Source organism: Gallus gallus, chromosome 4 (genome assembly GCF_016699485.2).
Source record: "Gallus gallus isolate bGalGal1 chromosome 4, bGalGal1.mat.broiler.GRCg7b, whole genome shotgun sequence".
Taxonomy (NCBI): Eukaryota; Metazoa; Chordata; class Aves; order Galliformes; family Phasianidae; genus Gallus; species Gallus gallus.
The window spans coordinates 70,421,180-70,446,617 of record NC_052535.1 but is presented as its reverse complement, the minus strand read 5'-3'; the positions used below and the strand labels follow the sequence as shown (position 1 = coordinate 70,446,617).

Sequence of the window (25,438 nt, the reverse complement as noted above, 5' to 3'; positions counted from 1 at the left end):
AACCAGAACAGTTTGCCCTCAAATACAGAAAATTCACTTCAGTAAAAAAATACCTTCTCCCTCTGCCTGATACAGTTTACACAGTGGTACTTTGGGTCACAGTAACTCAGAGCACTAACTCATGATACTGCGAGGAGACTGTTTTGCCCTTTTAACTTTACCTTTTTAGCCAATTGTCTTAGTAGCAGTTTAGAAATGAAATGGTCTTGAGATAGAAGTTCTTTAGACCACTCATCCAGGCGATGAAACAATCAGTGAAGTGATACCGGATTTCTTTATTTCTGATCCAATGGTTATTTGTTTATTTGTGCAAAGCTGAACTGAGTAAGATGCTAGTAGGACTGCCCTACAGTAAAGTCAATTGCTCCTTAATGACAAGCAGGCAAGAAACTAAAATTCACGAACCAAATTAGAGCTAACATGGATTTGAATTTCTGGGTAGTTCAGTAATTACTACAAGGACAAATACCTTCTGGCTTAGCTATGTACTTCACTTAAAAACTAAGAGAAGATATTTTTCTTGAGCTTGTCACAGAAGTCCTCATTTTCAGAAACTTATATCTTTCAAAGAGCATTTCTATGAACTTAAAACTTCAGAATTATTACACATGAAATTATTTTTAGTACAGAACCAGCTCTCCTGAATTGCTGAATGTCTAAGAAAGTTCTAAAACTTACCACAGATGGGATAAAATTCACATTTTCTTTTATAATGCCAGACTAATCATTCAGACAGAAAAACAATTCTGTATGGTAATTAATTGATTGCATAACTTATCACAACCCTATTTTCTTTTTCTTGTATTCATTAATATATCTAGAAATGTAACATTGTAACTCTTTGTCACAGAGTATAAAAATTAATCACCTTCTAAAATACCTAGGAGCTTAGCATACTGAAAGCAGAGTATAATTAACAGTGTTCTATCAATTGAAGTTTCAGCAATTATTTTTTTTACAGCAAGGAGTTCAAAGCAAATTAATGGTGTAGAGTTGAAAAGACAATTACATTTCAAATCTGGAAATAACAGTTCTGTCCATTAAATATTGACTGTCTTTAGGCTGCTTTCTTGCTGGAGCTATGAGTTTATCCTCTGAGTAAACACATGATGAAGACATCGAGGACCTGGAGTGCGTCCAGAGAAAAATAATGAAGGTGATGAGGGGTCTGGAGTGCAAGTCTTACGACTTCCTCAGCACTGGAGTGGCTGATAGAACTGGGATTGTTTAGTCTGGAGAAAAGGAGCCTCAGGAAAGACCTTATTGCTCTCTACAACTATCTGAAAGGAGGCTGTGGTGAGGCTGGGGTCAGCTTTTTCTCCTGCATAACTAGTGATAGGACTAGAGGGAAAAGCCTCAAGTTGCACCAGGGGAGATTCAGGTGTGATATTAGGAAAAATTTCTTCTCTGAAAGAGTGGTCAGGAACTGGAACAGGCTGCCAAGGGAGGTGGTTGAATCACCATCCCTGGAGGTGTTCAAGAAATGTTTAGATTGTATACTAAGGGACATGGTTTAGCAGGGAAATATTGGCGGTAGGTGGATGGTTGGACTGGATGATCTTGGAGGTCTTTTCCAACCTTGGTGATTCTGTGATTTTATGAAGATGAAGCCCTCCTTCTACTGCCAGAAATCACAAGCTTCCAGCTTCCATTCTCCTCTACTGTTCCTGTCCAAAATCTGCCATACAACACATGCCAGCAGTCTTAAGATTCTTGCTACCAAAGTCTTTATGAATTTCCTTTTGTTTTCTTGTATATCATTCCAGCTGCGAAGAAAACTGTTCTCTTTCATGCATCTTCCTCACCTTACACTGCACTACATCTGTCAGAGTACACCTTCCCAAGCACAAGACACCTTCACCATTTCCATCTTCAACAAGAAATATCAAGCTTTTCTTGCCAAGACCTAGACAGTGAGATCCACCTTAAAAGTTAAATCTGGACAGAGACTACTGCAATATCAGAAGAGGTGTTTGCAGCAGCTGGGGCAGAAGAGTTCATCCTGCAGTTTGTTATTGTTATTTGTGGTTAATTTTCTCACAAAAACTATTTCTGGTCTTCCAATATGTACATGTTTTGCTCATCTTTTACAGCCTATTCATAAAGCTCATCACGCTCTAAGGAAGCCAAATACAAGTCTAGTTCCCACCTTCACATAAGTCAGAACGTGACAGGGAACATCTCACACTATAAGCGAGATTCTTCTCATGTCTCACTTAACCTATAAGTGGTGGGTACATTGCTTTCTCCCATGCCTTAGCATGAAGAAGTGTGAAATTTTTGGTTGCTGCTTTTTTTTTTTTTTCCTCTCCTTCAGCATCTACATGCAAGCAAACACATACACACACAATCCTCTTCAGCTTTCTTTTGCATACCTTGTACATACTCATTCTTGTTAATATTCATTCTTTCCTTCAGCTTCTAAAAAGATGGAGTGTTTCAATACTGAAACTACTACACACTAAATGTAAAAGTAGACATATATAATTAGTCATATTCAAGAAATAATACCGTATGCTTTTTCTGACTGTGTAAATAGTATGGCTGCTCACACAAACACAGTAACAAGCAGTTCAAACGCAAATCGATAAAATACCTAATAGAATATACATTGGATACAGCTGCTCAACTTCTTGAATGCAAAATATTTTAAGTTTATTTTGGAGATTCGAGCTGTGACATTAAAAGCTGAGATTCTCAGCTAAACTACAGCTAGAAAAATGTGCTGTCTCACATCATGGGACTGGTTCTGAACCCAGAAGATTCTAGAATCAGAAAAGAGAAAGTGCTACTTCCTGGGGTAATGTCAGTTTAGTACATCTGGAATATAGTTACCTGTTTTTGTTATGTTGTTATGTGAAGAAGGTTTAAAAAAAAAAAAAAAGGAATTCAGAAAAATAGGAAACATTCAGTTTTCAACAGCTAAATGTAAATAATTTTAACAGACCATACTTTATTCAGGTATCAGCCAAGAGTCTGTAAATAGCCTGGACTATTCTCTAGATCCTGATAAATTCCTAGGATTTTATCTTTAAAAATGAATTCTTAAGATTTTACTTTGAGCTTTGTGCGATTCTTAGAACCACTGGTTATATTTGCTACTTAACACCAAATGTTCACTGCTGAAGAAGTTTTTATTCAAGTTTAAGAATGACAAATGTAAAGAAAATAATTAGCATGCTAACACATTATCTGGCAAATTTTATGCATTTACATGATAGATTTATAATGTGTTTATAACATAAAAAGAAATGACAGTAACTATAAAATGTATTAGTATGGTACAAGAAATACCTACTAGTATGTAAACTCGCTGTTACTGGACCTAGGACAGGGGAGATTTTTTTCCATAAAAGGGAATTCTAGATTAAAAGTGCGTCTTTTGCTGAGGAATATATTGTCATTTACAGCACCAAGATTTTATCTGAAAAGAACACTGAACTTAGTGATTAATGGCATTGTAGCTAGCAACTGCTGTGCCACCTACTTAAGCTTTTCATAACTGATATGGAGAGAAATATTTCCTGAAATGAAATTACAGATGATTAATAATAATAATGAAATGAAATAGCAATGCTGTCTAGCTTCAATTATTTATAAGTGTAACATTACTTAGATTTGCCTCCAGTTTTAAAATAAGGTGGCACTTTATTTATGTTGCTCATAAACTTTTTCCTGAATTACTTACTGGATGCGTATATGTGTATGTTCTTAGAATTCTTACAGCTATTTCTCTTCTTTGCTGTATCTTTCTTCTCTGTTGATTTTTGAATCTGCACCCTCTTGTTTCCTCATCCTATGTTTAGACATATTGAGTGCTTTTCTGTTGTCTAATTTTGTCTCCTTTAACTTCTTTGTTTTTCACTTAACACTTTCAAGTGACCTATCAGCAACTCTTAAAGTACATTTAGATCAGGCTGTTTTGAATATCATTTACGCACAGAAATTGATTTTTTTTTTTTCTGATTTCAAGTTCTTGGCTGGAAATTATGCTAAGAACACTCTGATATGTCCTCTCAGGCCACTTTCACTAGTTCATCAGCACAGAAATAGCAATCTATGTATTGCAGGTCATCTGTTCTTTGCCAAGAAACTCCGCTTTATGATTCATCTGCACTCTGAAACTGTTAGAATGAACTGAATATATCCTAGTAACATATTGAGACAAGAGAAAGATTAAAAAAGCTCCTATAATTACTAATTCAGATAAAAAAAAAACTAAATAATTTAACTTATTTCAATATTGCTTTTATCTTCTGAATGGATATCTTATTAAGATTATACCAATATTAAGAAAGTTGTAATTATGAAAATATGTATCAAAGAACTGCACAACAGGGAAAGAATCAACTTGTGGTTGAACCCAGCAGGCAGCTAAGCAACACACAGCCCTCACTTCCCCTCAGTGGGATTACAGACAGAATAAAAAACTGGTTGGTTGAGATAAGGGCACTTAATAAGCGAAGAAAAACAAGAATAAATAAAAAGAAGTGATGCACAATGCAAGAGCTTGCCATCAGCTGATCAATACCCATGTAGTCCTTGAGCAACAGCAGCCCCTCTGGTAAACTTCCTCCAGTTCTATTTTTCAGCATGATGTCATCTGCTATGGAATACTTCTTTGGGCAGTTCGAAGTATTTAATGCCTGTTTTGTATCAAGAAAATCAGCTCTCAATCTTTTCAATCAATTCCCCACAGCAAACAAATAGATATAAAAACTGAAAGACAAAATAAAGAAGAACTTTATTAAAGGTAACTTTAAATTTCAGTCAAACTTTAAACTTCATCAGTTATTAGACAAAGTTATCACATTAGCTTTTGCATACAATTGAATACTTAGAAATAAAGAGGTGCAAACTTTTTTTGGTGGAAAATAAAGGAGGTGGTCACCAAAATAGTTTGTAAGAAATACAGGCCACAACCTCTTCTAGTGAGAGTACACCTTGAATACATTCAAATGAAAGTTTTCCAATTTGGATTTTGTCAAATTTTTGTGTGTATACATGTTCAATTAGCATGAAATGTTGAAGAATGTCTGTACTGGCTTTATCATTCAAGGACAATAGACAATATTTCACTAAGTAAAACAGATTTAATTGCCAAACAAGATTTCAAGGAATAGAACTTCATTTTAATCACAAAGAAGCTGCAAGGCAATTTTCAATTACAGCAAGCTTTTTATTTTTATCCAGCTGTGTATCCCTGCTGATTCCTGAAATTACATGTAAATTGTCCCAGATTTTGAAGTGCTACACCTACTGAGGTTTTTCTTTTGTCAGCTGATGAAGTATCTGTGATTAGAAACTCACTAAATTGGCATTTTTAAGATTCATTACCCCACCCTGAATATTTTTGGACTAGAAGATGGAATATGAAGAAGGTTTTGTTGTCCCAAGGGACATTATTCTTCCTAATTAGGCTGTTGGTAGTGCAAACTGCACACCTATCCTACAACTTCAAAAGGTAATACAGAAGCAAAGTCTTTGAGAAGAGTCTATAGGGTATTATTGAATCAGGTCAATAACACTCTTGTTCTTAAAAAAAAAAAAAAAAAAAAAAAATCAGATAAATTCACCCTAGAACAGTTTGCATAATGATACAGCATATAAACTTTTACAACTATGCTACTAATTTTCCATACCTGAAACTGAGGAATACACACCTGTGTGTATAATGTTTAACTCAATTATTCACATTTACAATGCATATGTGCTGATGTGAGAAGAGTATCTGAACTCCTAAGATTGTGTCCTTACATACTATAATTATACACAATGTTAACAGAGAATCACAGAATCACAGAACTGCAGGAGTTGGAAGGAACCTCAAGAGCTCATGAAGCCCATTCACCCTGCTAAAGCAGGTACTCCAGAATAGGTCTCACAGGTAGGTGTCCAGACAGGTCTTAAATATCCTCATAGAAGGAGACTCCACAACCTCTGTGGGCAACCTGCTCCAGTGCTCCATCACTCTTACTGAAAACTTCTGTATGTTTGTACGGAACTTCCTATGTTCAAGATATAGGCCATTACTCCTTCTCCTTCTGCTACATACCATCAAAAAGAGCCTGGCCTCATTTATTTGCTTTCCACCTCTCCTTAGATATTTATAAACATTAATCAGATCCCCTCTCAGCCTTCTTTTCCCCAGGCTGAACAGACCCAGGTTACTCAGTCTTTCCTCATAAAGAAGATGCTCCAGGCCCTTTAGCATCCTTGTGGCCTTTTGCTGGACTCCTCCTAGGAGATCCCTGTCTTTTTTGAACTGGAAAGCCCAGAACTGGACACAGTATTCTAAATATAGCCTGATGAGGGCAGAGTAAAGGGGGAGAATCACCTTCCTTGTCCTGCTGGCTATGCTCTTTCTAATGCTTCCCAGGATACCTTTGGCTTTTTCAGCCGCAAGGGCAAACTGCTGGCTCATGGCCAACCAGTTGTCCACCAGGACATGCATGTCCTTCTCTGCACAACTCCCTTCCAGCAGGTCATCTCCTAACCTGTACTGGAAACAGAAGAAACAGAGGATTCATTTTTATGCACAGTTAACCCGTATGTATTTCAAATACAAACGAAATACTTTTGGAAACTACAGACCTATGTATATCACAGACTTAAATATATTGGGATAGAATAATAGTTCTATGTAGCATGAATATTTAAATAGGCTTGTAGATTGCAGCCATTCAGCATCCTTGACAGGTACAGCATAACAGACAATGAAAGTTTGTAACCTTGCTATCAAGAAACTGAAGGATTTTTCTCAGTATTTGGTAAATACAGTAGAAACATTGGCAAAGTAGTGAATTAGAGATAGTTTGTAGTTGAAACAAATAGAAGCTCATTCCAAGGAAGACAGACACTGAGTAAATCAAACTATGGCCTCTCACTAGACATTAAAATAACTCAGACATTGTCACAGATGGAAAACAACTACACTAAACTGCACTCATAGAAGAGAAGCCAGAATTTATTTATTAATATAATACAGGTACAGTATAATTATTTAACAAAGCTTAATTGAAACTAAAGCAGCGACTTAACAAGATTCAAGATGGCTGGATACACTTATTTACTGCATACAGGGTAGGGTTAAAAACACATCAATCAAATATGTGATCTTAGTGAGGCTAACAAAGCCTAAAACAAAAAATTAGTCACTTACCAAGGATCCATACCAGCAAGGCATAAGGGATCTCTGCACAGGTGTAACCTTGAGAAGCATTCCTACTCAAGGGGAATTGTTGTGCAGCCAGCTGCTATGCAGGAGAGCTTAAAAAATGCTCTTGGGCTGCTCATCCCTTATGGGAGTACATGAGTGTACTCCCACCTCTTGTCTGAGAGGTCACTACAGAGCACTTTCTGTTTTGGGGTAGGATAAACACGTAGATAGTTGTCAAGGTTTTCCTGGCATAGATGATTGTATAGAATCAAGGTATCACAGGAAGGAACCCAGAATGATCACTTAGTTGAAGATCAAGATGATTACGTATTTTCAATTTTTGATGAAAATAGAGTTGGTAACAAAATAATGCATTTAGTTGTTACAGAGCAGTGCTTACAGTAAGTCAAAGACTTTCACTTCTTGAGCTTCCCTGCCAGGGATGCACAAGAAGGTGAGAGGAGACGCAGCCACGACAGCTGACCCAAACTGGCCAAAGGGATATTCCATATCATATGACGTTGTGTCCAGCAACAAAACCTGTATTAAGGACAGAGGAATGGAGTTTGGAGTGATGTTTTCTGTCTTCTCAAGAAACAGCTGATTTTCTGGAAGTGGCTGAGCATCTGCCTGCTGATGGGAAAGAGTGAACAAATTTTTTGTTTTGCTTTGCTAGAACACACAGCTTTTATTTTACCTATTATCTGCCTTTCTCAACTCACTAATTCTTGTACATTAGCCTTTCATATTTTCTCCACCATTCATCCTTGGGGAGTGAGCAAACAGCTGTGTGGTGCTTAGCTCCATACTGTGGTTGAACCACAACAATAGTAAATTAATTTTTTTCATTTTTTTATGCCATCAAATTCAGAAGTGTATTTCTACAGAAGCTTAATGCTGCTAAGATTAGCTGTCTTTCAACTGAAGCTTCAATTGAATTAGTAATTAAAGGTATATTAATTTATGTTATGAAATGAAGATGCAAATCTGGCTGTTATACTTCATAGTGGTAAGAAAAATTTATTGGTAGTAACTTGAGGTTTTTAAACTCCTAACCAAAATCTTCTTCTTTCATAAGATGTTATTATTCTAAACTTTCAATAGTATGTCACAAAAAAAAAGAAAAAAAAAACCTCATCTTCATTTGCCTATTAATTGAACTCATCTGATTCAAGATTTTTCAGTACTCTGAGAATAATCCATATCCATCATTTCATAGGACTTAGCATCAGACACTTTTTTAAAAATAGAAGGAAAAAACCCAGCTCTCTCAGAGTCAGTATTTACATAATTGATAATCAAACACCTAATTACAACAGCAACTTCCAGTTTTCTCTTTGAATAGTTGTGCTGTGGAGTCAAGTTCTGAATGCACATGTAAATCAGGGTACAATACTGTACTGATATATGTTAATACTTATATTTTTATTTGCTTGCGTCATAGCATGTCAAAGGTAATCCGACTGAAAGTTATATATATTTGCTAGATAGTACTAAAAAAAAAAAAAGCAAACCATTTTGTCTTTCCTGTTGCTTTTATCATTTTTATATTCCTCTGTTAATATCATCTCACTATTGCAATAGAACACACGGGGCATTTTTTTAAAAAATCCTCTCCAAAAGTAATTTCAAACTGCTTTTGTTCTATCCTACAGCATATGATTCAAGACATATTTTACTACAACAAAGCAGAACTCTAGAACTTTTGACAATTTTGAAACAAGGTAACTGCATTGAAATTGTACCCTAAGGAGTAAAAAATATAATGAAGTTGAATTTATTCACTTTTTCCTTCTTTTTTTTTTTTTTTTTTTTTTTTTTTGCTTCTTGGCTTGATCAAGGTAATCTGCTACTAAGAGAATACTGCAAGCAATAATCAGATATTCTTTTACAGATATACTTTTGAATGCCATGTTTAAATATAACACACAAAAAAAGTAATCACAGCCTTGCTCTGTTCTCCTCTCTGAAGTTAGCTGATGTACAAATCTAGCATTATCCTGTTGTGCGTTATTTTTTTTCTTTACATTTGTCAACTGTCACTTCCATTTAAAGTGAAAATAAAATGAGATTTTTTGAGCAGGCTAATAGTCAACAGTACCTTTGATGTTCAACTGCGTAAATTTAAATCCAATTTTGTATCTTATTTCATCTCACAAATGCTTTTATGGAACTCTCAAACTACACAAAAGATATCAATAACAACGGTAGTCAACCTCATGACTCAAATGACAGAGAAGACTTTGTATATATCATCTGTGATTAATGACATCCTATAAAAATATAAAATACACTGTTTTCCCCAGAGTTATTCCCAAAGCTCACCACAGATGCTTTAATACACCAGTCACAATCTAGATCCTTGTAAGAGAGGTGGGAGCGTGGGCATATGCCTGCTAGGCAAACATGAAGGAAAGAAATGTAGACAAGAAGTCTGAAAACGCAACAACTGAGTTGACACAGACTTTAGACAGCAAGACACAGAATGCTCAAGTGTTTTCAAAAACATAAAGATTTTTTCTGTATGTGTGAATGACCCTGCCAGAAAGAAAACTGCTTTAAGCAAGGATTTTTGTTGTTTATTCCATGGTACAGTTAGACAAATGTAAAACTACACAAGAGCCTGTAAGCAATTTAGAGCTCAACTCACAGTTGCCTTTCTGTATCTGTAATAGTAGCAGATTAGATATTCCATTACACTCTGTTTGAAAATGTGAACTCTGAATTTTCCTTTCACACTGTCTAATATTAAGTGTTACACAGCTTGAATTGTGGCAATGAAAATTAATAAAGGGATCATTACATAACTTTGTACTGCTTTAGAAAAACAATGTTGCTAATGTACTCTTGAATGCATGAGCATAAGTTGAAAAAAAAATCTATTAATTTTCAAGAAATGAAAGAGGTTCTGCTTCAGGAAGCATTTATTTTGATAGCAATAAGGATACTAAATTACTCTAAACTGAGCTTTGGAAAGGGTTATACTGAAATAAAACTTTATTGGATTTCTAGACAGAAGTGAGGAAACTTTTAACTTCTCCCTCTAGACCAAAAATAAAAAATAAAAAAGAGCACTTAACAATCTAAAGGGCAAAGTTCTAAAGTGGGAAATGTTATCCTTTCCTTCATACCTTGAAATGGCAAATGTGTGGCCTGGCCTTTTGTTACTTAAGAAGTTCCCTTCCTGCTTTGTCATGATGGATTAAATGATTTTGTGCCTCAAAGCTCATCCCTTATACTCAGCTCAACAAGTATTAAAAGAATTCACTCATAGCTCTAAACTGTTAGCATACTAATTTAGGCCCACTCCACACTTCCTTATTTTTATGAGCAAGCCTTTATCTAATTGAAAATAAGTTTCATATTCATTTACAGTCACTGAAATAGGCGTTATATTTTTACTGGTATTACTCCTTCTGCCTTACAACTTAATCTTGGTTCAGAGCTGTAAGAAACCATCATCAAACCAATGTAAGTGCTGGAAGGTCTGGCAACACTTTTTCAGCTTTTACACATTGTGGCTGCTAAGACAATGTTGATGTGGTAGATGCTGTAGTTTATGATGTCATAAACTGCCATAGATTTATTATATCCTACTCAATTTTAATCTCTTTATTTTGTAGATTTTGAGCCCATTATCTGTAACATAACAAACTTCTCATCAGTATAGTTGCAGCAACAAATAGAAACAACGAACTAGAACAGTATCAAAGAACCAGTTTTGTAAACTTGCAAAACGAATACTTGCTCGTTAAGGGCTCAGGGTTGAATGCAACTCAGAAATTACAATGTAGGATAAACTTTAGTAAAACCTTCATTGTTTATCACATAATCTACATCTACTTAAAAGTAACCTACATTTTTTAAAATGTTTAAAGGAAAGCCATTATACAAATTTGAAAGAAAAACATTTAGATACTCTGACTAGTTGATTAGAGGTTTCTGTTCAATGTGGTCTGCTATACATGTAAAAAACATTGTAATGCAACTCAAATAACATCTGTAATAGGTACTTAACAACATTTGGCCGTTTAAAAAGAGAATAAAGGGAATATAATACATTAACTGTTTTTCAAAAGTTTAGGAGATTTGGGGTCTTTTCTTAGCTAAATACTCTCTGAAAAAAAAAAATTCCTCTGAACTGTATCAGGTCAAAAACAAATATAGGAAAAAACTGAACTGATTTCAAAGCGATTCTGTTATATATTTGTTTGTTTGCTTATTTCCTAGTTTTAACCTGGTGAAAGTGCACAGCTGTCTCAGCTTGCCTCAGGCATGACGAGCTGAAGGGAGAGACTACTGGATCTGCCTGGTTTTAACCAATCTCTTCGGGCACAGAAGCTGGTAAAAAACTGATAAAAAAACAAATAAACAAAAATCACCAACTTTCCCAGGTCAGTCAACAGTTTTTACATAAATGTGCATGCAAAGATTAAAATGATTGAAATAAAACTAAAATACCTTACTCAATCATCTGCTTTTTTTTTTCTAATGTATTGTAAATTTACTCAGTCTTTTCCCATGCTTGAGATTTTTATTCAGCAATTACGTAATTTTACTGAGATACTCAAGAGGCTTCAAATAAGATTGCATTTGCTGGCTTTAGTTATCTGTTTTTTAAACATCAGTATTAGCCTTTCTGTTACACTTGAAAATGTATTCCCATGTCCTTTTTCTTATCTAAATACTGTTTTCCATTATAATAATTAAAAACAAATTGGGTCAGGACAAGGATAAAGGCAAATTCTGCATGATATTTATATGGCATTTATCCTCATACTGGATGCTTTCTGCACACACATCAAAAATTATTTCAATCCACCTCTAAAAGTAATGTCACCAAATTTAAAAATTTTCCAAACATATTTTTTCTCAGTTAAGACTATATCAGAGTGGATGAATGCTCACCTTAAGGATAACATAATATGATATGAAAATGGATCATAAAGATCACATACAGACTTGAAAAAAACAATCTCTAGCACCCAATCTTCTCTTTATTCAATAGCACCTAATGTTAAAGATCAAATAGATAATATTTCTTCCATCATTCTAAACTAAAAAAAATAAAAAAAAATAAAAAATGGAAATAGAAAATGGTTGAATAGCTTTTTAAGGCCTGTTAATATAAATAAATTATGTATACTATGAAAGTAATGCCTCCTATTTATTTCCATAGAAACTATAACAGATACTGAGTGAACAAAACTATTTGATAGAGCAAATTCTCAGCTACAAAATACTTTTGCAACATAGTCACCACCATTAGCTAATTCACATGCATGAGCTGATGAAGAATCTCTTCATTTTGTGGTGTGACAGTTGTGCATGGACATCCAGCATCACAGAACGGCTTCGGTTGTAAGGAACCTTAAAGATCATCTAGTTCCAACCCCTGCCGTAGTCTGGGCTACAAGCTGTTAGATCAAGCTGCCTGACCCAACCTGGCCTGGAACACCTCCAGAGATGGGACATTCACAGCTTCTTTGGGCAAGCTGTTCCAGTGCCTCTCCACTCTCTGACTAAAGAATTTCTTCCTAAGATCTAATGTAAATCTCCCCTCTTTTAGTTTAAAATAATTTCCCCTTGTCCTATCACTATCAGACCACATTGAAAAAAAAAAAAAAAATTGACCTCCTTGATTACAAGCTCCCTTCAAGTACTGAAAGGCCACGATGAGGTCTTCCCAGATTCTTCTCCAAGGTAAATAAGCCCAGCTCCCTCAAACTTTAATCAAAAGAGAAGTGCTTTAGCTCTCTGATGACCTTCAGGTCCCTCCAACAGCTCCACGTCTTTCTTATGCAATTAGATAATAAAAGTTTACATATACGTGCTTTATTTGTCCCTTATCTTTTGTGTTTGTTTTTCTCATCTGGTGGAATTTGTTTTACTTTTGTCTTTATTCCACATGGATGTGTTCTGTGCACACTTGTGTGAGCTCAGAGATAATATTTTAACATTTTATCTTGCCCTCTTATAAAATTAAGCTACAAAGATAAGAATTGTAAAAAAAATAAAAAAAAAGAAAAAAGTGAGTAGTGATAACTAACAACATTTTAAAAAACAACACAATATTGTTGTTACAAGTAAGATTCGTAGGATAATTTTTTGTCAGCTAAGTCAGGCTAATTTTCTTTCTACATTCTGCAAGAACAACTTAGGCTCAATGAGATAATAGTTTGAGCAGTTGAGTACCACATATGGTGTGTTTCTTGCTGTCAGCATGAATTCTTGGCTTGGAAACACTAATATATTAAACCACATGTTCTGATCAAAACAGTACTTTTCTGCAAGCACTTTGGAATCTGTATGCATACTGTTCTAGCTCTTTGCAGACATCATATAATCTGAACTAATTAAACGACTTCAATACCTATAGAAAGGTCATCTACAAGAGCAATTTGATACACTCAGTTCATTCTGATGTTCAGTAATGATCTAACATTGAGTCACAGACATGGCTTTTTGCAGCTAGCATCAGGAAATCACAAGCAGTGACTATTTAGTCAGGATGAGAATTCAAACATTTATACTTATAAGTTTATTTGAATTCTAGGAATCTAAATTTTGGAAGATTAGGATTTTTGTATCAAATTAATCATAATTTTAGTTTCCTTTTTAAATTGGTACATCATATTAACTGGATTGACTGCCACTGCTGAAATGCACTACCCACTATTTCACTGTGCTCACATCTGCTGTTTGGTCCCCATAAACGTTCAGTAAGCATCGATGAATGTCAATAGGTGACATATTTTTCCGCACAGAGGAATTCAGTTTCACACCTCTGCTTCATCTACACTTCCATGTCAGACACCATTCTGTCAGACTGCCCCTCTGCTGCCATCTGTCACATGCCAACAAAACATAATGGAATATTGGTGGGAAGGTTCAACCTCTACTGCCATACCATCAACAACCACCTCTAACAATGTGGGTCAACATAATAAAATACAAAGTGTTCTTTTCAGAGCAGCTCTCATATGTATAAACTACACATATACATACTTTTAATTAAACTGGTCTGGTTAGCTATTTGTCTGACAGCTATATTTTGCCTCTTTGATACACACTTTGGATTCAGTCATCGTTAAGTACAGCCAAAAGACCTACAGTGGAATCTATGTTATCTGACACAGTTTAGAAATACAATGAATATAAATAAAATAAATAACTAGAATGCTTTCTTCTGAGGTCCATAAAACAAGACCAGTATCAGAGACTGAGAAATGCCTGTAGATGTTAGTTGTTGCAATTGGTTACCATTTTTGAGTAGGTATAATTGTATCAGTATAATCTGGGTGGATTTGCAATCTTTCTGAATTTTATCAATTCTGAAATAAAAACAATTATGATGTTTAGTTTCCATGAAAACTGGGCATGAAACACAATGATACAATGTGTAATGACATACAAATGTGCAACAACTGTACTGTTTGTGACACCAGCAGTCCAGAACTGGAAAAGACTGAGACTAGGTATACATATGGTAGGAAACTTAAAAATCACATTCAAGTCTGATGCACTTGTCACTTGCATGATTTCCTTTTCCATTATTTTTAATCATAAGAAATGTACAGTATTCACTAGATTAAATCTCAAAACCGAATGCAAAACCGCAGATTTTTGTAATACAGCAATAACCAAGAGCATTTGTAATTACATAGTGCAAGACAGCACAAGCACATTTATTGTCTGTTATCCGTTAATGATAAACAATACAATTCCACTAGAAACATGAAAATAGCTCTTACTTACAAGAGAATCTAAAACACACCTTTATGTCGTTTGCAGACCTAACAGCTTATAGTGGGTGTTGGGAACCTACCACCTTTCCCTGACTCCATGCAGAAAACCTTTTATTTAGAAACAAACAAACAAACAAAGAAAAAAATATTTAGGAAAACAAACAAATAAACATAGAAGTATACCATGGCAGCACTGAAAATTAAATATTTAAGGGAAAATATATTTTTCTTTTGTTTAATCTTACTTCTTGATTGAAGTTGAGGAAGGATCTGCTGTGGATCTGAAAAATGCATAGAGGGATATATGGAAATTAGTAAATAGGATAATTATAAAAACAATTTCAGCACACTTGATACAGATCAAATTGACAAGACTTTTGGCCTTTCTTACTATGATTTGACAGGGTTATTACTGACTTAATATGATAGGCATTGAGTAGCTATCAAGATCAGTTTCTTTAAGAATATACATAATAAATCAAGGCAAACCCTTTTGTGTTCTGCAATACAGAAGGTTAAGTACGTGTAAAAACAGCTAAACTCTTAAGTGAAAAGCTTAACTCTTTATATTGGAAACTGTGTATTTGAACAGATTCACCAAATGGTAGAATAATCCGATTGTTCTAAATTTTAGGGGTGAATCTGTTCAAAACAAAGACAAGCTAATTAAAAAGAAAAAAGATTGTTTTAACCTTCTTTTTAACTCTATTCATTGAACTCTCTTTTTTATGTTATGAATGTTATAAAACATTTGTCCTTTTTTTCTTGCGAAGATTTAGATGCAGGAATCTCCCTCAGTTTCTGCACACTATCTATCAATACAAAGAATTAAATTAATTTTTCTGCTATTGCTTTGTCCTTTCTGAGTACTACTTTGAAATGCAAACAGGATCAATTACCTTCCTCTCCATTTCCAGTTCTCTGGATGGCACTTGTGTCATGATGATTTTGAAATTCTTCTTATTATTTACTGTTATTTATCAACTTTACCAGTTGGTTCCTGGATATTTCAATCTTCCTGCCCTATTATGGATATGCATATAATTTCTATGTCAAATTAAACATAAACAAATGGTTGCATTTTTAATGTGTTTATTTTCTGTGCACTGATAGTTGGAATATATCATGTACACTGCAGAGACTTTTCAGATTATAATACCACTATCACTCAGAATCACTAAATACTCATAGCTTATTCCCTAACACATTGGCGCATATATATATATATATATATATATATATATATATATATAAAGAAAAAGAATACATTTTCTTTCATCCAAAAACACTTCTGGTATGCTAAGCCAGTGCAAACACTCATGGAACTAAAGAGGTTTATTGTAATAAGAAATAGTGACACTAGTCACACAAAAGTAGAAGGGAAGTTTGTACTGAGCTTCTGTTGAACATTCACTTAACAATAAAATAAACTATAGAGTTCTAAAAGTAAAGTGAAGAGAGTGCATCCCACTGATAGTGAAGCAGTCATACTGATAATTACTAACTCTCCCAAACTAGGACAAATTTTAGTTTCCTGTTTATTGCAGCTTCAAGTGCACTTCTTAAGACAAAAGTGCATAGGGGACGATCCTTGATGTTACTGCTCTATAAAAGTTAATGGAGTAAAAGTTAAGGCTATATATCTTAAATTCCAGAATAGTTGCACAATTAAGGAAAGAGCTTAAGACAAAAGATGATGTTTAATCACATAAGCAAGTGTCTGAAAAAAAATAAATTATGTCTATTAATCTGAAGTGCATAATAGCCAGAGGTGATTCTTTCTTATGAATGAACTACAATTTGTAATAAAATTCTCTGTACTATTTAGCATAATTACTTAGTTACATATGAGTTTCTCTGCTTAATAGCTAGAGATTTGCTTAGGAAATATATTGTTCCACAGTAGAATGGTATAAACAACTGTTCTTGGCTGAGGATATTGAAGGGAGAAATAAATTGAATAATGCATTTAAAAATGTTTATGATCAAAAAGTACCAACTTGTTTTCTGATATGCATTGTTTTCCAAATAATAATGATCTTGTGACTGTAGAAAGGAAAATAATGGGCTTACAAGTTAGAATCCCTGTAAATTCTTTCATTACTTTTTCTGTTTGCTAGTTAATTGTGTGTGAAAAATCAGAGGTCACCCTGAAACAATCCTCTTAAGGCCAACTTACTGAACTATGAATCATTTCTCTCTACATTTTCTTTTTTGTTTTGTTCAACAACAATCAATTTCAAGTGCCTGTCTGAGCTGAAGGTTCAGTAGTATGAAACAAGAAATATAAAACAGGATTTTCAAAAACAAACAATATTTGTTGCCAAGTTTTAACTGAAGTAAATCTTATCACGCAATGTTTTTATGACATTGCTTTAAATTCATTGTCAACAACTTATTAATCAACTCTTAATAAAGGCATTAACTTATATGAATAGCTAAGAAACACGTCTCTGACAATGACGTAATATTACACAGAGTTGTAAGATGAGGAAGAAAAGGAAAGAAAAGTTTGGAGAAGACAAAATATTTGGAACAGTATTTTTCTTGTGCTGGTGGACCCAGAACTGGATCCAGAACTCCAGATGGGGTTTCACAGGAGTGAAGTAGCAGGGGGAGAATCATCACTCTCAAAGTGCTGCCTACACTTACATACTCATATACATTTATATATACATATGTACATGATATGAAGAACAGATATTTGAAGGTAACAAAAACATGCTGGAAAAGAAATCGAAACTGATACTAGGCTTCCCAAGTTCTACAACTTAGAGTTCACTATGAAATGAAATGCATGTACGATGCTTTGTTACATTTCTCTCTTTCATGGAATCTTGTAGAAGGAAAGAGCAGATAAATTCATTTCCCCTCTTTCCATTTCCTCTCATTCCCATTTTTTGGGATTTCAGATAGAGATTTTCTTTTTCCAAATGAAACCAAATCCTGAAAGGGAATATCACATACATACTTTAAAAAATATATACTGTCAACGTACAGATATATAGTATATTTCTGAATGCTCAGAACACAGTGGGGAGTTGTGGACTTTTTTTCCCCACTAAGTTCCTACACCAAAATTAAGCTACAGTATTGTGAGTCAAATTCACAGGACCACAAATAGAAATGTATAGAGAAATATACTGTTAGTTGCTCATATTTGTAACTCAACTTAATGTAGCATTTCTACATTCCTAGAAATCTCACCATAGTTCACTGACTTAGCATGAATTATTTCCAATAACGACTCATCTAAATTCATGGTTCTGTGGTTGCAGGGTATATCACCATTTCTCTCATTTGCATTAACCTACAACGAAAACAAAAAAAGATGAGATTTCAAGCATTACATATTTAAACCTTTGCTTAGAACAAAGGAAAAATATTCTGAAGTTTTCAGGCTTTCATACTTTCCCAGATGATTCTAAATGTATTAATATATTTTTACTCGACACTTTTGTTCCCGAAGAAACTTATTTTCCACATCAGTCGATAATGCATGCAAAAAAAAAAATATATATATATATATTTTTTTTTCTCTTAATGTACTGACTTTCTTGAGAATTGTATAGAGGCAAAGGTTTTAAAGGTTTTGTCATCTTAGCAATGCAGGTCTTTTTACTTGTTCAGGCCTTTTCTCTGCATAGGCAACGTTTGATGTTTTAAAATAGAGACTGTCCACAGACTGGGGCAGAAAAAAAGCTGAAATCTGTTTTTTCTTCCCCTTAAGTTGTAATTCGGTACTTCTCCTGATCATCCTGCTGCTGTTAGTGTATCGAGATTCAGGTGTCTGAGCTTTTCTAGCCAGCTGTGACAGCAAAGCTTTTATTCTAATACAGACATAGGGGTAAGCTCAGAGCAAGGTTGAGCACTAATAGTGTGAACATATCCACTTACATTACACTAATTTTGGTTCAAATAGGAAAGGTTATTAGCAGAAGGTTAAGCAGAGGCATATACCTGACAGTCTATTTTAAGAACAGTTAGGGAAGTGACAAAATAGTTGTGGCCATAGCACCTGACATCTGGATTATCTTTGCTTTTACTTTCTTTTTTTCTTTTCTTTTTTTTTAAGGATGAAATAGGAAAAAAAAATAAAAGCAAAGTAATACTGTATACCAAAAGACAAATGTTTTACTCCTCTCAATATAAAACAACTATCAGAGGAGTTATAAATCATTACAAATATATTTGTATCTGAAGCATATTGACTTTAGAAGCGTAATTTGCATCAATGTATGCTGTAAAGATTAAAATTAGTCTCTTTCAATGAAGCAAATACAAATGAACTGGTGAAATCCTCATGATCACAAGATTGTTTTTCCCTCCTGAGAAGGTCATTCTTGTTCCTAGACAATATGACTTAAATAAAAGATGATAGTTCAGATGTTTTGGTTATGATTCAAAGTAATTTCAATTATTTTATTGCAGGCACAGCAGTGCGTAACTGCTGAAAAGCTTGCATTAACATTATTTACCTATGTATTGCTACTAAAAGATTATAAACTAAATGGGTGAGCTGTGAAACAAGAGTTTTTGGTGAAACGTGTAGAATTTACATTAAATAATTTACATGAGTATGACATGCAATGGGTACACAATTACCGAAATAGAAATGAGATGAGACTAACAGAGCTCAAGGGAGTAAAGGAGAAATTGTAGGAGAAAATATAGCGAAGCACAGAAAAGCCAAAGGTAGGGCTATGTAATGAAAGACTCACAAGCATGAAACTGAAATGAGAAGAATAGAACTTGGCACATCTACATCATGATTGCTCATAAATTCATCATATAGTGCAGAGTAGCACTCTGAAAAAAATATATATTTTTCTTAGAAATTTTCAGTCCTGGCAACCTACTGTTGTCTGGTATGTGTCTTAACTGTACATCTTACATAGAAATAGACAACAAAAGTAAGTTAAAATAGTTTTAATCACCTTGTGATCCCTGCCTGCCATGCATTATGAAAATAAGAAAAAGGGGGGGAGGGGAGAACAATCCTCTTCTTTCCCCTCCAAAACAAACAAACAAACAAACAACAACAACAAAAAAACCAACACGTTTTCTATTGCCAACACAAGTTGCCATTTGAGGACTTACATCTGCACTTCTTGTCTCAACTCCACAAACAGAGCTATGGCCTCAAATGACACAAAAGCCTTTAATACAGCATTATATACAAGCCTGTTGATTTACTACACTAAGGTATCTCTTTGAGTCTTCTCACTTTTCCTCACAATGCTAAGAGATCATTCAGTACTGTATATTTTATGGCATCAATACCACAACAGCACTCCTCAAAATACATTCATTGTACGTTAGGTATCTGTTTCATTTATCCTCTTTAAATATTGTTTTCTAGTACTACATGGTCAAATAATTTTGCTGATAATTCTCGAGATCTGTATCTGATGAAGATTTTGTTTCTCTCATTCCTGGGAAACACAATCTAAATGAAAGAAAGTACTGGTACTTTTTGATATGTTGGAAAAAAATGAAGGATAGAATGCCAATAAAAGAGCATTTTTAAGTTTTAGAATGAGCCTAATGCTTCCAGTATCTAATACTAACCATAGTAAGTGATTTCAGTCTTAACTAAATTATTTGGTAATGTAATTTGAAATGAATAATGAGATCACATTCTAACTTGATTGTATATAAGAGAATGCCTGCTTAAATACAATTATAGCACACGCACACTTTTAGACTTATTGTATCATCCTGTATATTTTTTTCTTATTATTGCATGTTGCTCAGTTACCATCTAAAATACATAGAAGTCAACCAGCTATTCATTCAACTTATTTGCATTATTATATCAGTGTTAAACCAGCACAGTTTTCTTCACTTTTCTCTCATACTAAAAGCTGACATCTTTACAACTGCAGATTAAGATAAATCTAATTGTAATTCTTTAGAAGAATCTTGCACACTTTTGATTATTAAACACTAGGAAAACTTTTAATAAAATTATTAAGTTGGTAAAGTTAAATAACCGAATGAAAGAATATATAGAATTGATCTTATTGTCATACATATGCATTGAAACATACACTTCTGTAAATGTTTTCCTAACACACGGAACACATGGTGCTTATGGAGCAGACAGTTGTTTTTTTTTTCCCCACTAACAGCATTTTTCTGTAGTATTCCAAACATTCTCTGAGTACAAAACAATTGTTCACTAACTTCCATCTATTGATATGCAACATATCAACATAGTAGGGTTATGATGACAAATTCTAACATGGTGATTTGATGCATCTGTTACCCTTCTATACATTGCTACTTTAATGCACTGACAGCATAGAAATGTTCAGTATATTCAGTATATATAGTTTGGTCTGGGCTTTCTCCACTGTTTCCCACTCTCCCCTCTTTCTTGGCACTGCCCACTGCCATTCATACCTGGTATTGAGAGAAAAGTGTACTTGAAAAAAATTTATGTTTCCCTCCTCTTAACAGAGAACCTCAGTAGAACAGAAATGTCACGTAAATGTGAGAGACCATATACCCAAACAGCTGTGGAGGCAGGTGACTGTGTTGAGGGGAAAACACCAACTTTCACAGCACCTTCAGAAAGGGGAATCCCTCAAATACAACTTAAGTACCATCTGTTGTATTAAGAAATAAAGCGTAAGGAAGAATATGTGAAGAATGCTCTTATTCTCCTATAATACTTGATCATATCACGAAATGTTTTTCTTTGATATCAGTGATACAGGAAATTTCAAATAGTATCATGAACAATAACTGGAAGCTTCCTCCCAAACTAATTCCTGCAGTATTGCTATATAAAGAAGGGTATTGTTATGTCCTATTATCATACATGAAACACAGGTTAAGAATCAAGATGCGGGGATAATAAGGTTAAAAAAAAGAGCCAGTAAATTTATGTGTCAAATTTCATATAACCTAAGCCTGATTTTTAGATAACAATATATTACACTTAATAAATTCAAGCACTGCTCTAAATTGCTAATGATGCAGTTACAAGTGCCTAGCTGTTCTGTAAATCAGACCACAGGGAATAAAGTCAGTCACCCAGAAAATAAAGAATATTTTCTTTATATATGCAATTACTGTCCACCTGTGAAAATGTTTTTTAAGCGACTTACCCAGAATTATACGGGGATCTTGAAGCAGAGATCTGGATCCAGATCACTGGACACTTCTCTGTTGCCTTTACCATGACTCCATCCTTCTTCCTGCAAGTCTCTGTCTCATTTACTTAATGTATATCAATGTTAGTGACAACTGAAGAAGTCCTGGAGATATCCCTCTCCCTTACCTTACGCTTTTAACACGGTAAAAGCTAATCTGCACACCCACAAAGGAGCCCAGAGAGACAAGAGCAGAAAAAGGGAGGGGAGCAAATAACCCTGCTTGGTGGCTGAAATGCACATCACAGGAGAGCCATCAGCCCACTAAGGGCCCATCACCCCAGAGACACAGAAGCACAGGGCATTATGACAGACAAGAATCCAAATTAAAGACCCAGAGGAAGGAATGCCCTATCTCAGTCCTTCCCAAGAGAGTCATTAGCCCCGTTGCCCAGACAGGAAACCAATAAAGATTAAGACAACAGCAGCTACTCTACAAATCGCATTTCAGACTCAGGAGAGTTGTTGCCCAGGAGGTAGGAAATCTTATGGAGTGAAGGGGAAGATTTTTTTATTTTTTTTTTAAGATTATACATGATGTATTATGGGATATTGAGGGGATGAAGCAAAAGTAGAAAGAGAGAGGAGTTCAGGTGATTTGGGGAGGAAGAAAATTGGGAAATAGAATTGTCCAGTGATGCGGACTCATAGAGAGTGGGCAAGTAGCTTCACTGGTCATGCTGTGAACCTGATCACTGAAGTATGTCCTGTCCTCTTACTAAACTCTACATGCAATTAAGGGTAAGGGTCTTTTTTTCTTGATGAATGTGTGTGCGTACAGAAATTGGAGTGCAGCACCTGGAGTGACTGTGGGTATGGAAGCAGGTATGCCATCACTAGCAAAGATCAAGCCTAGACATTGAATAGATTGAGTGGCCTGGGCGCAAGGGAGTGAATGGATTTCTGAGGGCCAGCACTGGATGAGAAGGCACCTATGTTTCTCTAATGGTAAGTGCACATGCAGGATATCCTGTCTATGGGACTAGTGAACTCCTGGATATGTCTGTGTATGTATGCGTGTGTACAAGTGTGAGATGGTCTGTACCACCAGCTTGAGTAGGGCTGTGGGCTCAGGGATTCCTATATCAAGGCGACAGCAAATTGGGAGATTGGGATCCAGGGGCAGCCACTAGCCACACCATATGAATCTAGCTGCTGCAGTGATTGACATTGTACATAGGTACGTGTATTTTTACTAACAAAAATTCTGTCTTGCTTTCAGCCAGAGAGAGGGAAAGAATGAGGCCATAGTCTTTGCTATCTGTATTTGACTGAGTGCTCCATGTGTCTGTCTGTTACTTGTGTAGCTAGCCATGTATGTATGTATATATGTGTAGTTTACATGCGCTCTGTGTATTTACTGGAAATGCATAATGGAAATACATTTTCAGCCTTGCTACAGGAGCTGGGGGCATGGAGCTATAGCAACCTCACCTCTCTCAGGCTGTCACATCCAGCATGATATATTTTCTTCTAACAACTGAGATTTATGTTCTGAATAGTAAGTTGTGTAAACTTAATGGAACAAGGAAACGTCTCACTATAAATGTTGTGTCTTAAGTAAAACAGAAGGTGTGCACATGAAGGGGATCATATTAATATGTCAGTATGATGTCAATCACACTTTTCCTGACCTTTTAACTTTCTGGCTTTGTAACCCCTTACTATCCTTTTGTTAATACTCAGTAACGTTTGTGGGTTTTTGGTTTTTTTAGGTTTGTTTGTTTGTTTTTTTAACCTAGGGGCTTTAGTAAAATTTCCAATATTTAAAAAGTAAATTGAACTCAGAAACATGGTGAAATCCCATAAGAACACCCTGAATGTGTAATATCAAACATTTCAACAGAAAGACTAGAATACTTAACACTGACAAAATTGAAGGGGTGCTAGGAGCACAGCAGAACTCTGCCAGTACATGAGGGATCTGTGAGCGTGTGCATGCTCATGAAGCTGTGCATGGGCCTGGGCCAGCGTGACCTGCTGCCTATCCCAGTGCAAGAGGACAAAGGGGTATCGGGGCCCGCCCGTCTGTGTTCATGTTTTATGTGAGCCTGGTTCACTCACACAAATTTTCACACGTCAGAAACTTACATGTGTTTTCTAGTCTTTATATGGTACCACCACATAACGATCTTTGCAGTTTGTGTCTGACTGGTATGTTCTCTTTTGTACTTGAACAGCAAGTGAAAATGTGGTAATCAAAATGATCCACTGGCTACAAGTATTTGAAAAGAGTTTCCTTTTAAAATGACTAATAAATATAAATTGCATCAGACTGCACATACTGAATCTGCTTAGAAAGGTTAAATATTTTCAAGCTAACCTTTCTGAGCCTCCATAAATCCTGCATCAGCAAAATATGAAGTATTCAAGTATTAATAACAAGGTTTAAAGGGGGAATAAAGAATTGGAAAGGAAGCAGACTTTGTCTGCTCATGTAAAACAACAACAAAAAAATGCTTGTCTTTTTTTTTTTTTGTAAATTTCCCTTAACTATGAAACTATGAATTGCTTTTTTTTTTTCCCACCTTGACTTCTGCATTCTGAATGCAGTGTAACGATTGTTAGATTATGTGTTTCATTCTATGTACATTGACAAATGCATTTACTTTGTAATAGAAGAAAATACTCCAACTAGAATTGTGCTAAGAGAACTGCAATACGTTGACTATCTTTGCTAGTACTTAAAAGGATTAGTACAAGTTTAGTATACAGATAATGGTGACTCAAATTTATAACTCTTTGTTACTGTCAAACTGATCTACTGGTAATAAAACTTAGTACACTTTTGAATTTATTTTACTTTTAAAAGGATAGGTTTAATCTAGATATTAAGAAAAAATTCTTTACTTTGAAGGTGAAGGGACACAGGAACAGGTTGCCCAGAGTGGCTGTGGATGTCCCCACCCTGGAAGCATTCAAGGACAGGCTGGATGTGGCTTTGAGCAATCTGGTCTAGGGGGCAGTGTATCTGCCTATAGCATGAGAATTGGGACTAGATGATCTTAAAGGTCCCCTCCAACCCAAACCATTGTATGATTCTAGGATTCCATGAATAAGGCAACCTTTTGGCAACCATGCCCACTGCAGGGGGGGGGCTGGAACTACACATCTTAATATTTACTGACTTTTTTAACCACTATTAAAATATGCAAGTTAATAAGATATGAATCCCAGATTTCTGCCTGTATCTTCTTCTCTACCAGATAACTGGAATTTTTAACTTGTCCCAAATAAGTCCTGTTACTGCTAATGTACCATACAGTGGCACTGTGCATGCAGAAAGGGCTGCGTTAAAGCAGAATTGGTCCAAAATACTAAATACACACTAAATAAATCACTCATATTTTACAAAATCTGAAACAGCT

At 35.0% G+C, this 25,438-nt stretch overlaps 1 long non-coding RNA gene across 1 annotated transcript in view; it reads right to left on the bottom strand.

The window, feature by feature from the left end:
* Positions 1-9,073: 9,073 nt before the first annotated feature.
* The window catches only part of LOC121110668, a 69,385-nt gene continuing 53,020 nt past the window's right edge, over positions 9,074-25,438 (bottom strand). The window contains exons 2-5 of the long non-coding RNA XR_005859513.1: positions 18,115-18,217; positions 15,807-15,930; positions 15,153-15,188; positions 9,074-11,511 (exon numbers count right to left, since the gene is read on the bottom strand). This is a non-coding gene — a long non-coding RNA (uncharacterized LOC121110668). The remainder of the gene's footprint in view (positions 11,512-15,152; positions 15,189-15,806; positions 15,931-18,114; positions 18,218-25,438) is intronic.